General features: G+C 37.6%; 1 long non-coding RNA gene across 1 annotated transcript; it reads left to right on the top strand.

The window, feature by feature from the left end:
• The first annotated feature begins 517 nt into the window (after positions 1 to 517).
• On the top strand, positions 518 to 1,387 carry LOC127074368 (uncharacterized). Its single transcript, XR_007785992.1, has 2 exons — positions 518 to 879; positions 1,172 to 1,387. It is a non-coding gene; the product is annotated as an uncharacterized LOC127074368 (long non-coding RNA).
• Positions 1,388 to 10,059: the final 8,672 nt, after the last annotated feature.

Raw genomic sequence — 10,059 nt, 5'->3', positions numbered from 1 at the left:
CCTATTTCTCAATGTAATTAATATCCCATATTTAACCCTATATTCTTTATTCCTTATATTACTTATATTAATTTATTTAAAAATTAATTTATAATTTCAATAAGCCTAATCATTCTAAGATTAATTCCTAATTTAATTAAATCCACAAACTATATTTGTTATTTTAATCTTATATTTATCAAAATTCTTCCAATAATTATTTAATTATTTTATCGATCCTTTTATTAAGTTAATTATTAAATGTGTTGATTAATTAAAATTATATTTTTAATTATAATATTTGTTTCTTTCCTAAATTTTTATAAATAAGTGACATTTTGAAATTGAACCAAATGAATAAATATAATGGGATTAAAAAAATTCTACTTAACTTAAATAAATTCTAATCACGATTTATGTTAATAATTAATGAAACAAAAGTAAATAAAGAAAAAAGAAAAACGAAAAACAAGTCAATGGCCTCCTGACGTCATATTTTCTATTTCTTATTATATATCCTTCTTTCTTTTTTAAAAAATGTAAGTAAATAGAACAAAAGGGTGGATTAATGTTTTCAGGTCCAAAACAACGTTTTCCTCATCTCTCATGAATGCTTTCACCATTTTTCTCATAACAAAATCATCTCTTTCTTAAACAAATTAACTCCAACACCTCATATATCACGGCAAGAAAAAAAGAAAACGCATGCGACAATGATGATGAACGATGTTACCAGCGGTGTGGCGGCTCGGCAGGTCGAGGTGCGTGTGACGATGCCGGCAAAACGAAAAGGGAGTCCGAGGGATGATCGGACGCGATTGACGGCAACAGAGCCCGTGGTTTCACGCATTAACGGTATTCCATAAAGGTGCGGTTCATCGGACCTTGTGTGGTTCAGATGTAAGTCGGTTTCAATCCTCAACACGTTTCGGATTCGGTTATATTACTGTTTTGATGCTTGGCTCAATTAGGTATTGATTGCAAATGGGCCGGGTTGTGATGTTGTTCTGATTTCATCTTTGTTTCTATCCATTTGATTTTTTGATGCGACTTTGTTTCGATTTGGTTTTTGGCTTGGTTTGGAGTGGTTGTTACAGGGATTTGTTTTGATTTTAGATTTAGACATATTTTGATTTTTAACTTGGTTGTATTGAGTTTTTACAATGTTTTGAATTGATTTTTTTCTTTACAGGATACCGTTTTGAATTTGCAGGATGGGGTTTTAGATTCGGATTGGTTTCGGGAGATACCAATTCGACTTAGATTTTAGTAATTTCACTATATTTTGATAGTTTGATTTTCTAAAAGATAAACAAATAGAAGTGCTACTGATGTACTGATGATGTAAAGTAATTTTTGTTTTGCTAATGAAATATGATTGAAAAAGTAACTATTTATTTAGATATAATTACAAAAAAGATTAGATTATTGTAAGTTTAAAAAAAAACAATGAAATTGTTTGAATTTTAAAGGATATTAGTTTGGTTTGATTTTTTTTTAATTATTGCAAAACATGACTCGAACAAATTAAAAAAATAACTTTTAGTTTCTACAAGATTTTTGGTTGCAGGGATTGTCCTACTGGGATTTAGATTGCGGAGATGGTAACAACTTTAGGAATAGTGATTTTGTAAGAATATGGATGATTGGAAAGTGTGAATATGTGTATTATTTATAGATGAAGAATTAGGTCAAATATTGAATGAGATTATCTATTTTTAGAAATGTTTAATTTGATCGGATTTTCTCTTTTTTCTTAAAGCCCAACTCAATGAATCTGGATGGATTCATGGCTTTGTGCATTTGCGTAAAAATTAAATAATTTATTTTAAATAATAAAATAAACTATTAGTAATAATAATAAGAGAATATTTTGATTTTGATTTTTTTATTAAAAATATAAAAAAATGAATATTATAATATTTATTAAAAAATAAAATAATAAAATATCCAAATTTTTAATTATAAAATAATATTTAGTAAAAGTAAAACATAAAACGTAAAATGAGATATACATAAAAGTGAGTAACTTGAGAATGGATGTCTTATCCTCCATCAGACAGTTACACTTATTCAAAATAAAATGGCATTTTCAACTACTTAAATAAAAAATAAATGATTTAAATACTAAAATATTTTCATAAAAAATAAAACTAAACTTTTAGCCTTTTTTTAAACCTCCTAAACTATTAATCTATAATTTTATTAAATAATTAGCACCCTAATATAATACTTATATTTTGAAATAATATAATCTAATGAGATATACTATTATAATTACTAATCATATCTATTTTTTTTTCTAAAAAATAATTTTCATAGTAATAAACCACTTTTTAGTATAATCCTACAAATTATGTTATTTCAAAAGTTCTAAATAATACCTCTAAACTAAAATCAACTCATAAGAGGAACTAAGAAGTCAAAACGCCCCCCCTTGACTTTGTAGGTCCTGAGATTGAATATTTGACTATGTTTGTGTTAAATGGAAATGAAAATGAAAAGGTGGTCAAAATTTGGGGTACGACAGTTGTCCCTATTTAATCAGCTTCATATTGGGAGGATGATGACAGTGAGCCTTCATCTTCTCATGGTGGAAGATGATTAAATATAGAGAGGGGCCCTAATTTTGACCATGTAATTAATGGATTCTGGGAATGCGCAAGGATTGAACAATTCTTGATGCTCTATTGGAATCCATACCAACCTTTGATGGAACCCCAATAATACCCTGGCGATTAATTTCAGCCCATCTAGGTGAAATTTGTATATAATTCTTATGATCATCCGATCATGTTACCGAAATTTTCGGTCGTTGTTTGATAAACCTTGTTAGACTATGGCACGGATCTAGAAGGGGGGGTTGAATAGATCCCAATTAAAAACTTGAGTCGGCGTTACCAATTTAAAGATTGGTTTTGAAAATTTGTTTTAAGTGCGGAAGCGGCCAATGAAAATTTTAGTCTAAAACGAACCGTTATTGGAAAACCGGATATGCGTTAAGCTAATGGATTAGAGATAAAGTGAAATACAAATCACTACACCAATTGCACAATCAATGATATGTTTCACTTACTAGCAAGCCTAGTTCCAATGATCCAAAATACCAAATTAAACTAGATGCACACTTAAGACAACTTTGGTTTATGCAAATTAACAAACACTTGGTGTGCAAAAACACTCCAAGTGATATTTGAGTTGAGTAAGTAATTCAGATTGACCTAGTACAATATACTATTGTACTTTGTTACTCAAACAGGAGTTTTAATCTCTTACTCAACTTATATCAATGTTTGGTAAAATTGCTTAAACTAAAATCACTTAATTTTTAAGCTGAAAAACACTTATGCAGAAAATTAAAGAAGACAGAGATTTGATGAGGTAGTTCCCCCGCCGTCCTCGCTTCGGGGTACGTCTGCCCTCAATTCTAAAATTAGAATTGAGATGATTAATTAGATATCACCTGTGAAATTTAACCGTTTATACAAGGATTGCAAAGAAAGTAAACAACAGAACTTCCAATGTGTTGAATGATGCTTCCTATCCTTGCTCCTTGATTCAAGATGAATCAAGACCTTCGATCGTTGTTGCTAGACCTCCGATTCCAGCACATTTGCTGAAGAATCTTCCGTTCTTCAAACCCTCGGCCCGGCTGATCTCAAACACAACGAATCGAACCCGAATCCTTCTCTTCAATATCACCGAATCCGCTACTAGACTGATGAAGACTTCCTCTTCTCAATCACCTTTGCTCAGCTGAATATTGATGAAGCAATTCATCCAAAAAAACCCCAAACACAAACCGGTATTGGAGAACAAAATCCTAACGGTTTTATTCAAGAAAGAACCTGCCACAAGCTTCAACCCGAACCGGATTCTCCAATCACAGCTTCGAACCTTATCACCTTTAACCGATCACGAAGCACATCAAAAATGGTTGTGTGTAGTTGATGTGTTGTGAGATGTTGAAGATGAGGATGATGAATCTTGGACACCTATTTCACTCTTTCTTGTTTCCTTGAACACTTGAATTCAAAAATGCAAAATGTTAGTTGATAAAAGTGTTTTGACTTCTATTTATAGTAACTAGCAAACCAACCAAAAATAACAGCTTTTCAAACAGTAGAAAGTACTCAGAAAACTGAGTTTTCGCACGAGCGGTCGACCATAGGTCGGCGTGCGCTGACCCGTGGGAAATGCGCCGACCCCTATGGCCGACTCAAAGGTTTCATGTGCTGACCCGTGGATAGCATCACTATGCCATGCGCCGACCTGGGGTCGACTCAAGGGTTTCATGCGCTGACCCGTGGCTAGCATCACTATGCCATGCGCCGACCTGTGGTCGACTCAAGCGAGCATGCGCTGACCAAACTCAAATTTGTCTGAGTTATGCGCTGACCCGTGAGCTATGCGCCGACCCTTATGGTCGACTCAAAGTCTTCAAATCTACAAAAAAATTGTGTTTTGTGATTTTCATGCATTTCGTCATGATTGCACTTTGTCCACATATGTTTTTAAGAATTATAACAGATTTAGGTAAGTAGGAAATGATATGATAAGTAATGTGTTGCATTTGTTTGTAGACGTGCATGGTGGTCATTTGTCATCATCGAAACTTGCGATATCGTATGTTGTCTGACTCTTGGCCTTTACATACTCCCCCTTTTTTATGATGACAACCTGTGCAAAAACCAACGAGATAAACAACATGCAGTGTTGACACATTATGCACACTCCCCCTTTCTTTTGTAACCAAAGGCCAAAACAAAATGACTGTTAGTCTGTTAGTTGTGGTGAACGTTTTGGCTGCCTGCTTTTGTACACTTTCTCCCCCTTTGACAACATCAAAAAGAGACACAGAGTACAGAAGGATTATTCAACATAATAACGAAAATTCACAGGAAATAGCACAGACAGATAATAATATCACACTTATATCATTTCTGAGCAATAGTCATTAATTAAAGGAAGAAACACATTAAAATTACTGTTGCACAAACAGGCAAAACAACGAAAACAAACATGAATACATTCAAAACAACAAGCAACATGCAATGTGCATATGAAGGTCTATGTCCTAATGACGGTGTCCTGGATGGTAGCAGATGCCTGGGTTTCTGCTGGGGTCAGTCAGAGTTGATAGGTATTCAGCAACACCGCTCAGATGATTGAGGCTCCCGTCGACCGACCGATCCAAGTCTGCATACCGTTCATTTAAGCTTGTAGATAGGGTGTTGAGCCGCTCATTTTGGGCTTGAATTTGACTGCTAATATGAGCATAGCGGTCATCCTGGGTTTGCATGAAGGATTGTTGAGCTAGCTGCATGTTTCGCATCATATCCAACAACTCGGAAGAGTTTGCATGCTGTGGAGGAGACGGAGGAGATTCTTCATCATTCTGGTGATACGGCTGGTAGAATTGACGTTGAGTTGACCAGCCCGTATGTTGCCATTCACCCCAGCCACCCCAGACGGGAACATCTTCTTCCGTTGAATGTGACTGCTGAACCCAAGCGGAGTCGGAGTAGTCGTGAGTATCAACACGTGGGGGACTATTACCTCCACCATGGTGATCAAAGGCTTGTCCGACTTCCTCTTCGTCATTTTCCTCTTCATCTTCTTCTTCTTCACTTTCGTCACTGTCATCATCTGATGCAGCAGACGGAGGAAAATTCCCTCTATGAACGAACTTGTACATCCTTCGCTCATCACACCAAAAATATCCCATCATGGACAGAGTTTTTGGGCTGAACTCTTTGTCAGATGAGATGGAAGTGTACGGGAAAGACGGATGATTAACGTTGGCTGGAGTAAGGACCTCTTGAATGAAGGATCCGTAGGCTAGGGCCGTTCCTCGTCCGGAATCACGTAGACTGAACATCCTACTGGCAATGTAGTAGGGCCAGTTGATTTTCAGCTTATTCTTCAGAATGTAGATGAGATGAACTTCAGCCTGTTCAACTCTGGAGAGACCACCCTTCTTTGGTCGCAGAATGCGTGAAACAATCCACTGAAGAATCCTTTCTCCTGTTTTCAGTTTGCCGGCAGTGACAGTTCGTGGGAACGAGTCACTGTTCACAATATGATCAGGATATGGTCGTTTCAGCATGTCGTTCAACGCACTCCTAAACTCGTAACCTTCTATTTGGTGAGAGTCGGTTATCTCAGCTAGAGGAGTTTCAGAATCAACCAATGACACATCAAAATATTTGTTCCAAACGTTCGACTTAAGTGATACCTTTGTCGTTCCGATCCTGGAGTAGAACTTGTGTCCGCGAAACTTATCATGAATTCCGGCATAGAACACGCGGACTAAGTCTTCGCTGTATTTGGTGTTGCATTCCAAAAAGATGACAAAGCCTTGGTGTTGTAGCAGAGCCATGATTTCTGCGAGGTGCATGCGTTCTGCGGTAAGCTTGTAGAACGCATGTTGTCGAACAACTCCTCTCTTGCTGATATCGTTGTTGAAGGAGTCGACGCGAGCTTGTGGAACAAGCGATACAGCAGAAATGGGTAGAGATGCGGCGGATGATTCTCGGGATCTCTTGTCGGAAGGTCTGCGTGATGTGGAAGCCATTTGAGCAGGTTTGAAACTAAGTGTTTGGGAATAGAGTGAAGGTTTGTGAAGGGTTTTGAGAGTGATTCTGCTAGAGAGAGGTTTTTCCCTATTTATAGAGGAAAGGTTAGGGTTTTGGGAAGATGGAAGATCAAGGAACAATAGCCACTAGGTAGATGCAGGTTACAAGGTAGTGGGTAGTTTGAAAGGTGATGGAATGTAAATGCACACTTAATGATGATTTTTGAATGGAGATACATGAAACGATTTAAATTTTTCTGCAGAAAAACAAAATTTTCGAGCGATGCGTCGACCATAGCTCTGTATGCGTCGACGCATACTGTTTGATTTTTGAGAAAATACAGAAATTATTAAGCGTGCGTCGACCATAGCCCTGTTGCGGTCGACTCATACAGTCAGAATTTCATTTTTTTCATAGTTTTGCACATGCGTTGACAAGTTTGATGCATAAATAACACTACATACAACAATAAACATCCAAAGAGAGATATCATGTATATATAAACAACATCATTATGAGGTATAACTATTTTAATCATGAGGCTTTGCAGAGAGAGAAAGAGAGGAACAATATCACCTCGATGCCGGAGTGACTTGGTGAACGGTAAACTTGTGCTTGCAACAATATTGATTTGTTAGAAGTACAAGATTAAAGTCTTATATGGAATAAGGTAAAACAACAGATTATAGTGCCCGTTCCGAAATATCGAGAATGCCAAGTTCTCGGCGGATATGAAAGAAAGGTTCAGTGGCTAGCGGCTTTGTGAAAATATCCGCTAGTTGATTTTCAGTATTAACATGTTCAAAAACAATGTCACCTTTCTCTACATGATCCCGAAGAAAGTGGTGTCGAATTTCGATGTGTTTAGTGCGTGAATGCAGCACAAGGTTCTTGGTAAGGTTAATGGCACTTGCATTGTCACAAAAAATGGGAATACGTTCAAGTTTGAGGTTAAAGTCCAATAGTTGTTGCTTAATCCATAGGATTTGAGCACAACAGCTACCGACGGCAACGTATTCCGCTTCGGCGGTTGACAACGCAACTGAAACCTGTTTCTTGCTATGCCAACTGACCAAAGAGTTTGAAAATAAGTGACAAGTTCCACTGGTGCTTTTCCTATCCGATTTGCAACCGGCAAAATCGGAATCAGAGAAACCTACCAATGAACAATCATTACCTTTGGAATACCATAGTCCATACTTCGGAGTACCGGATAGGTATCGAAGTATTCGTTTGACGGCTTTTAAATGGGATTCCTTGGGACATGATTGATATCTTGCGCACATGCATACGCTAAACATAATATCGGGACGAGAAGCAGTAAGATAAAGGAGTGAACCAATCATACCTCTATACCGTTTTACATCTACTTCCTTACCGTCTTCATCTTTGTCCAAGTTTGTACAAGTAGGCATAGGGGTGTCTATGGCTTTAGCTTTTGCCATGTCAAACCTCTTGATAAGGTCCAAACAGTACTTTGTCTGGCTCACGAAAGTTCCTTCTTTGAGCTGTTTAATTTGCAAACCGAGAAAGTATGTGAGCTCCCCCATCATACTCATCTCGAATTCGCCCTGCATAAGGTCTGAAAATTCTCTTACAAGATTCATGTTAGTAGACCCAAAAATGATATCATCTACATAAATTTGCACTAATATCAAGTGCTTTCCTTGACGTTTAATGAAGAGGGTTGTGTCAACCTTTCCTCTTGAGTAGCCTTGATCGAGTAAGAATTTGCTTAGTCTCTCATACCAAGCTCTAGGAGCTTGTTTGAGACCATACAAAGCCCTTTTTAGTTTATAAACATGATCAGGATACTCATGGGATTCGAAACCCGGAGGTTGTGCGACATAAACCTCTTCATTTATGTGACCGTTAAGGAACGCACTCTTGACATCCATTTGAAATAGCTTAAAGTCTTTCGCACAAGCGAAAGCAAGGAGAAGGCGTATAGCCTCGAGTCGGGCAACCGACGCATAAGTTTCCTCATAGTCGATGCCTTCCTCTTGGTTATACCCCTGCGCGACTAAACGCGCCTTATTACGGGTTATTACCCCGTTTTCGTCCAGCTTGTTCCTAAACACCCATCGGGTGCCGATTACTCGATGATCTCGCGGAGGAGGGACAAGGTCCCAAACCTCATTTCTGGTGAACTGATTAAGTTCCTCCTGCATTGATAAAAACCAGTGTTCATCGAGTAGGGCTTCTTTAGGGTTTTTAGGTTCCATCTGCGAAACGAAAGCGAAGTGATAACAGAAATTACTTAGCTTAGATCGAGTTGTTACACCCTTTGAGATATCTCCGAGAATGTTGTCGATTGGATGGTCTTTGGAAGACTTCCAAGCTTGAGGGAGATCATCGTTTGAAGGCGGACGAACTACCTCGGTTTCCTCATGGTGTACATCTTTGTCCTCCTCAATTTTGACTATGTCGGGTTGATCAATCCCCGGCTCGCCACCTTTGAGTATGTCTTCGGTAGATGTACCTGCACCATGAAAAACACTACCCTTTCCGACGTTTCTCGGATTGGATTCATCAAAAGTGACATGTACAGACTCTTCTACAGCAAGTAATCGTTTGTTGTATATTCTATATGCTTTGCTAGATTGAGAGTATCCGAGGAAGATACCTTCGTCGGCCTTGGAATCGAATTTCCCTAAGTTTTCCTTTCCATTGTTCAATACAAAACATTTGCAGCCAAAGACATGTAAGTGAGAAACATTTGGCTTTCGCCCTTTTAAAAGTTCATACGGTGTTTTGTTTAGAATGGGGCGAATGAGCACCCTATTCAGAACATAACAAGCCGTACTAATGGCGTCGGCCCAAAAATATTTCGGTAAGCCACTTTCATTGATCATTGTTCTTCCCAATTCTTCCAAAATTCAATTTTTACGCTCCACAACCCCATTTTGTTGAGGAGTACGTGGAGCGGAGAAGTTATGATCAATACCATGATTACCGCAATATTCTTCAAATAAGTGATTTTCAAACTCACCCCCATGATCGCTTCTAATTGCAACAATGTTTGTATTTAGTTTATTTTGGGAAAGCTTAACAAATCTTTCAAAGGCGGCGAACGTATCGCTCTTACTTACTAAGAAGATAGTCCAACAAAATCGAGAAAAGTCGTCCACTATTACGAAACCGTAATAGTTTCCTCCTAGACTTTTAATCCTAGATGGCCCAAATAAATCCATATGAAGAAGCTCGAGAGGTCTCGTTGTTGAAACGATATTTTTGGATTTAAATGAGATCCTAGTTTGCTTCCCCTTTTGACAAGCATCACAAAGGTGATCCTTGGTGAATTTAATTTTGGGGAGACCTAGGACTAGATCTTTTGAGACTACTTTGTTTAGTAAGTCAAAGTTAACATGTGCTAAACGCCTATGCCATAACCATGAATCTTCACTCATTGTTACAAGGCATTTGTCACTTGTTAACGATACTTCATTTAAGTCAAGCATATAGACATTGTTCACACGCAGGCCATTAAACATACTCTTCT

The sequence above is a fragment of the Lathyrus oleraceus genome, chromosome 4, assembly GCF_024323335.1.
Source record: "Lathyrus oleraceus cultivar Zhongwan6 chromosome 4, CAAS_Psat_ZW6_1.0, whole genome shotgun sequence".
Lineage (NCBI taxonomy): Eukaryota > Viridiplantae > Streptophyta > Magnoliopsida > Fabales > Fabaceae > Lathyrus > Lathyrus oleraceus.
Note: the sequence above shows the minus strand (reverse complement) of the source record. Positions and strands in the feature narration are given on the sequence as shown.